The following is a 7,651-nucleotide window of genomic DNA, read 5'->3' on the forward strand; positions in this document are numbered from 1 at the left end:
AAAATATCGAACCTCAATGACTCAACTTAACTTTAAAAATACGGCTGGATTGCAAGGAATAACATGTCACCAACCCTATAAAAACACTTTCATTAGGCTAAATGCGCTGACCAGGATCCCTCACTATTTCAAATTTTAGCAAAGAATGAAGTACAAACAGTTAATATTGAATGCAGTAAAGATAACTTGTCATAATAGTAATCGCTCAGTTCCTAATAGTTCGTCATTCATTGCTTTATACGTAACCAGCAACATAATGCTAAAAACACACAATACGTTGCCGATGGTAATAAAGAGAAGGATCCTAATTATTACAAAAAAGAAATAGAAACAGTAGCCCTTTCAGAATCAAACAAAGCAAACTCGGTTACTGGGTCACCTAGTCAGCGGTCAGGGTCAGTCAAAACTGCCGAAGTGTTCAAAGCATAGCAAATTCCACACAATAAGCGACTCTAGCAGAGTGGGGAAAAGTGATGTTGGATCATACATGCCAATATCTTTTTGAATTGAAAAGGATTTTCCCTATGCATCACACGACCGTATCAAGTAATCAGAGTAGGTTTTCGTTTTTTTTAATACGTAAGTTATTATAAGTAGTGGTGGATAAAGCCCGACTGTACGCGCCGTAAAAATTAGAATATCTTGTTTTATACCTTTAGTACACGTAATATCCTGTATTTACGGACTCACCGTCTGTTGTTCGAACTTCCCTAATGAGAAGTCCGGATAAGCGAGCGCTTACAGATACCTCTATAGTTATAAAAAACATTGATCTGTATCTATCCTCCTGCAAAATAAGGCGTGTTTATTAAAGGAAAATTCTATAAACCTTCAAACATATTAAAATCCGTTTGAACAAAAAAGAGACAGTTAATCAAATAATAACTTATATAGAGGAACTATACATTTGTCTCATGAATCGTAACATTGTTCAAATGACCCAACATTATTCTCCCACAACCGCAGTCGCAGTTTGCACGCAAAATCTCGAGAAGCATGCACCCTCGAATGTCTTAATGCGTGTAAAAAGACTTTGCTGGGAAATGAAATTTTAATCCTTCCCGACACTCTGAAATATAACGATTTCCGCGAACAAAGCCCTAGACACGGTTGACTAGCAGCAACAAGTTAAATCTAGTGATCCACAAACGTATACATATCGTGGATACGGAAGTTATAAATATCGCATTTTTTATTGTTGCTAATTTTTAATCCCGCCCAACCAGTCGTAGATGAATATCTCATACTCTATCTAAAGTAATATCCGTAAAGTCATTCAAGCAGAGGTGATTCAGCAAAATTTTTTTTTTATCTTTTATCTGAATACCAGGAAGTTTCTACACTAGCGAGTGATCTCTGGGGAAAAAAACGGATGTAATTTAACACAAAATACGGTCTAAGGACAAACATAAAGCTATATACGTACCTTCGTATAGACTCTCAATGCAATTTCAAAATAGAGATAAATGACGAAGTTGAAAAATGTTAGTAATAGGAGCCATTAGGAAATCAAATAGCCCATATAATTTTCCCTCAAACGTCATGCCATAAAAGATCGGACTTGGCGTATCTGCGTAGATTTCTGTCGCTTAAACAAGGAAACGACTCCCGATAGTTTCCAGTGCCATGTACCGACGACATCTTATCTCTGTTAGGTAAGAATAAATTTTTCACCAGCTTGGACTTACTTAAAAGCTTTTACCAGATACCATTACCTAAGTGATTGTACCTCATACACAGTTTTCAGCACACTCAGGGGACATTATAAATTTTTACGTATGCCTCCGGCTTACGTTGCGCCCCAATTACAATATAGTGTTTGGAGACTTTTAGGGGATACCCTACATGCTTATATGGTTGGTCTTATAATCTTTTCAAAATACCTTAGAAGTACATTCACATTAACTAGAGCTAGTGCTACAGAGACAAAGACAAATAATCTCAGAGTAAAATAACTAAATGTGAGTTTTTAAAAACCGAACATGTTTATCTAGGTTTTATGTGTCTAGTCAAGGTCTTAAAGTAGTCCAAGATAAGGTGTCAAGGTCTTAAAGTAGTCCATGATAAGGTGTCGGCTATTCATAACTTCCGGTACCTATTAACGTAAAAGGGGGATACAGCACTTTGGCGCTGTAGTGGGTATTACAATCGTATGCAAATATGTAACTTCTCAATCATAGCAGCTCCTTTAACAGATCTTACGAAGAAGAGCGTAGATTTCTTATGGTCTAAAAAGCATCAACAGGCGTTCGATATCTTAAAAGCAGAATAATGCAGCTCACCTAACTTAAAAATCCCTGATTTAAATAAGGAAATTTTTTTTATTGCAACAGACGCCTCAGACCAAGGGGTAAGAGGGGTACTACTTCAGTAATATGATAAACAGTTTTCCTATAGCTTTTTATTCACGTAAACTAAATGCCCTCTGAAAGTAAATATACAGTAATAGGCACGGAAGGGCTAGGTATCTTTAACTCACTAGTACATTTTAAGTTCATAATCTATGGCTATCCTGATAAAGTCCTTACTGAACATGAGTCCTTTACCGAGTTTTTCAAAGGCTTTAATCACAGTCCAAAAGGAACTCGGTGACAAATGATCATTCAGGTCTTTGGAGCCAAGATAAGATATCTACCACCTGTGGAAAGCAATATCATAGCTGACGCATTATCCCGCAATCCCGCACCATACTGCAAAGAACCATTAATTAGACTAAAAGATATAGAAACATCCGTGCCTATTGTTAAAACCGTATCTAAACAAGAAAATTCTTCTTAACCAAGAGATCGTGAACATTGAATATCTGGGTCGGAGCGCCGAACTGTTACAAACTGAACAAAGCAAAAGTCAACAGCGATAAACAAAACAATAAACACTTCGAACGAAAACAGGGTCAGCAGCAGCTAAGCAAAAACAAGAAACACTTCGAACGGAAACAGGGTCAGCGGCTAAGCAAACAATAAACACTTCGAGCAGAATTCCCTAGAGCAAAAGTATATTTAAAGTATGTGTATCAGAATAATGTAATCAAATGTAATATTATATGTAGGTCCGTGACGAGGAAAACCTGAAGAACACAGCAGATGACTAACGACCAGGTAGTAGTAATAATCTCTTTTATACTAATCGTCCTAAACTGGTTGCATTCCGTCATCCAGTGGGTTCCCTACTATGTCACAGAAAGCCAAATCACTATTTTACTGGCCTACAATGCTTACAGATATAAAAAGCACATAACTAATTGTAACACGTGTCATGAAAACAGGAATACCTAAGACCCTGTCAGTTTAGGGGCCTATCCTGTGCCAAATCAATCCTTGAAAGAATATACGTAGAATTATTTAACAGAATTACGAGTCTGACAGAGGGGTAATAAACACTTCTTAGTGCTAATGGTTCCTTGACACGTTATTTAGAATTATAGCACTAAAAACAAACACCGCAATTGAGTGCGTTAGGAATATTTATGAGTGCTAAATCAGTAAACATGGACTTTCTCGTTGTGTCCAAAAAACGCCTCTTGAAACTTATAATGATAATTATACACACACACCACAACAACACACACCCACACACACACACACACACACACACACACACACATATATATATAATATATATATATATATATATAGATATATATATATATACATATATATATATATATATATAGATATATATATATATATATTATATATATATATAATTCATAAAAGGAGTGCTATAGAGCAAAAGAAAAAAAAACATACATTACAAACAAATCGCGTGATTATGCACTAGGGACACGAAAATTACATAAGACATTTTCTTGTGCATTTCTTCAAAGGGAATTGTTTTAGATTATACAAATCTTGAAAAGGGCAGCCGTGTCACGGGAAAAGGTTGCTAATGCGGAAGCTTGGCATTAGATATTACCATCAGTGTGCGTTTGCTAGTGTATTTACATAAGTGTGTGTATATATATATATTATATATATAGTATATATATATATATATATATATATATATATATATATATATATATATATATATATATACACAAAACACTGGGCAAACGCACACTGATGGTAATATCTCAAGCAAAGCTTCCGTATTGGCAACCCTTTCCCGTGACACTGCTTCCCTGGTTCAAGATATGTATAATCTAAAACAATTCCCCTTCAAGAAATGCTCAAGAGAATGACGATGTAATTTACGTGTCCCCAGTGCATAATGGCAGATTTGTTTGTATTGTTTTTTTTTCTTTTTTGCTCCATAACACTCCTTTCGTGAATTAGGAAGGTAAAGCACTGTTGAAATTGGTGTCAGGAATTATTGGTTTACGTGCTAATAATTTTTATTACATTTTCTATATAATTGAAAGCAGTAACAGTCGTATTAATTGATAGTTCCTGAACCTTAATAAAGAAAAATCCTTTAATAGGTTCCTTTCAACTGTTCTAAAACTCTACAGGAAGAATAAGTAAACAATGAAGAGTTTACAAGGGGAAACACATACAATGAATTATGCAGTATTTAACGTCCTGGTATACACCACGGGTTCTGAACCTTTTGAGGACTCCACAACCCCAATGAATTGCCCAATATGGTTCCATACCCCCTTTGCTTAAGTCCACCGAAGTGCTATTTGTTGACAATATAACTTAATATACTTAGCTTAATACATGTTTCAGGTATGAATAGCAAGAAACAGAACATACAAGAAAAGCAAAAGGATTTAGAGTTTTATATAGTTATATATTTACAAAATGTACCCATGTCTACATTGACACATTGATATCAAATGTACACAATATCCAGGGATAAAGTCCAATACCCCAAGCATGTGGTTGGGGGTATGGATGCCCCCTGTTAAGAACCTCTGGTGAACACTAATAATGCTGATAAAAATAAACACAGAAACGCACAAAGAATTCTTTTAAGGAATCATAAAAAAAGATTCCGAAAAATTCTTTGTATTGCACAGTAACGTCCACAGCTGTATGATCAGTTTAGATTTTAATAAATCGATGGGTGAAATTATTCATTACTATTTTCATGTTATATTCAGAAGATGAATTTCATATGGAGCAAACCCACCAAAGGGGCCATTGACCTGGAATTCAAAAGGAGTAAGAGGAGGGTTAGATAAATACAGAAAGAACGGTTCTCAAGTAAAAAAAAAACATTAATTAATAAATAGATAAAATGTATTAATATGCAAGGAGATGAGTATTGGGGTAGAGATGCAGAGCCTCGTCGCTTGAAATTTTGAAGGTCCAGTTACACGACTTCCTCAGGGAGGAATAAAGGACCTCTGGAACTGAGAAGCTCAAAGTCGAATATCTATTTAGTCTCTTTCAGATGTTTATTGCTCATCGTATGGGCCTTTATAATTATTCATAAATAGTTATATAACCAGTGCTATCATTATCATACACATTTTACACTGTGGCATTAAGATATTTATAATGAGGTTCGTAAAACCTGAAATTATTTCTCTTAATAATATTTTTGAACCGGTTAAAGGAATTGTAAATCCACAGAGGCTGTAGAAATATCATCACGAGGGACCTTAGTCCAAGATTTTCCACGTCAAGACATCTGCCTCAAATATCTTGTACATAAAAATGAATGAATAAAGTGAGAGTATATAGTGCATAATGCATAGAGGATTAGATATACCATTAGGTTTTGTACACGTGGACGTTGCATTACGTGTGTGACACTAGAAGATTATTCATGGTCCGTTCTATAAACAGCCGTCAGCTCTCAATGAACAAGAAAAAAACAACTGGTTTTGAAAGCCTGATTCAGCCTTTCCTATAATTGAACTCGCATCTGTCGGAGCTGTGATGCCACTCACTTTGTGTACAACAAGAACACTAACAGTCACCGATGAAAAAAAAAAAAGTCATATGTCAGGGCTAAATGTTATTTCGGTTTGAAGGGGAAGTATTTTTCCTCAATGAAACCGGATGCAGCTGTTCAGCAGAGGAGGCAAAGTCGCCTCTTGATCCTTTGATGGCGGAGATATGAAAGTGAGGTTATAGGAAGCTTACTCATTGATGTCCCTGACGTTTTGGTTTTGGCCCCTGGGTCATAAAACCAAAACAAAAACTGCCTTTGATGATGCTGTGAGTGCGTGTGTGTGTGTGTGTGTTTGATGGTTTGTCTTCCGAAAACTGGGTCAGTCGGTCGTGAGGCAAAGGTCACCATTGTGACAGATGCCTGAAACACTGACCGTTTTCTTACATAAATTTGTTAATATTACGGTTGCAATGTTTTAAAAACTTTATATATATATATATATATATATATATATATATATATATATATATATATATATATATATATATATATGTATATATATATATATGTATATATATTTATACATCCATATATATATATATAATATATATATATATATATATATATATATATTATATATATATATATATATATCTGAAAAAAGTCATAGTAGATGCACGTGACTTCCGTATATAAGCGAATACCACAGGAAAACTGACCGGCACAAGTTCAGTACCAAGTACTTTCGCGTGTATATTCGGGCCACGAAAATGCATGAATGAACACATGAAGGCGCTTGGTACTGACTTTCTGCCTGTCAGTTTTCCTGTAATATTAAATATATATATATATATATATATATATATATATATATATATATATATATGTTTTATATATATATATATATATCAGAATTATAAAACCTTTTCTCTCATATTCATTCTCATTAAAAACACAACAGTTCGTATAATGAATGATATTTTTTTTACTTATTTTTTCTACTTTCCATTAAACTCCTTTGAAGAATATATATATATACGGTAATGGTTTCCGATTTATATATATATATATATATATATATATATATATATATATATATATATATATATATATATATATATATATATATATATATATATATAGATAGAGAGAGAGAGAGAGAGAGAGAGAGAGAGAGAGAGAAGAGCGAGAGAGAGAGAGAGAGAGAGAGAGAGAGATGAGAGAGAGAGAGAGGAGTCAAAAGTCAAAAAGTCAAAAACCTTTATTCCATTATAAAATGGTTATTCTGCTACATAACAATATAAATTATTTACATAAAATTCACAATAATTGGATTGTAAAAGTCTAGGATATATATACATTCAAGTAAAATTTAAGAAGTATTGCTTAAATTTCCTTTTGAATAAATCAGAACTAACATTATACATTTTCTTATTTCCAGAGGTAGTTTATTCCAGCAAGCTGGGCCCCTTATTGGCCATCGAGCGTGAACCCAAATCCGTTCGGTAGCTGTCTACATATAGATTTTCATTCTGTCTTGTTAATGCATTCCTACAATTACCAACTGTAGGAAATGTGTATAGCCAGTTGGGATATTCTTTTCTCAAACTTTTAAAAACAAAAACACAAACATCGTACATATGTAAGTGTTTACATAATAAAAATATGGAATGTTATTCCATATATATAAAAGACTAAAACTAAAGAGGTCAACCAGATTGCTTGCAGGAATGTGATCAGACTAGAGACGCTAAAGATGACGTATACAATAAAAGTAGGCTAAGATAACATGCCGTCACCTGTAGTCATTCAATTGTTTATAAACTTTAGTCAAGCTTCCTGCTTGAGACAAACACCGTGA

This window comes from Macrobrachium nipponense, chromosome 27, assembly GCF_015104395.2.
Source record: "Macrobrachium nipponense isolate FS-2020 chromosome 27, ASM1510439v2, whole genome shotgun sequence".
Lineage (NCBI taxonomy): Eukaryota > Metazoa > Arthropoda > Malacostraca > Decapoda > Palaemonidae > Macrobrachium > Macrobrachium nipponense.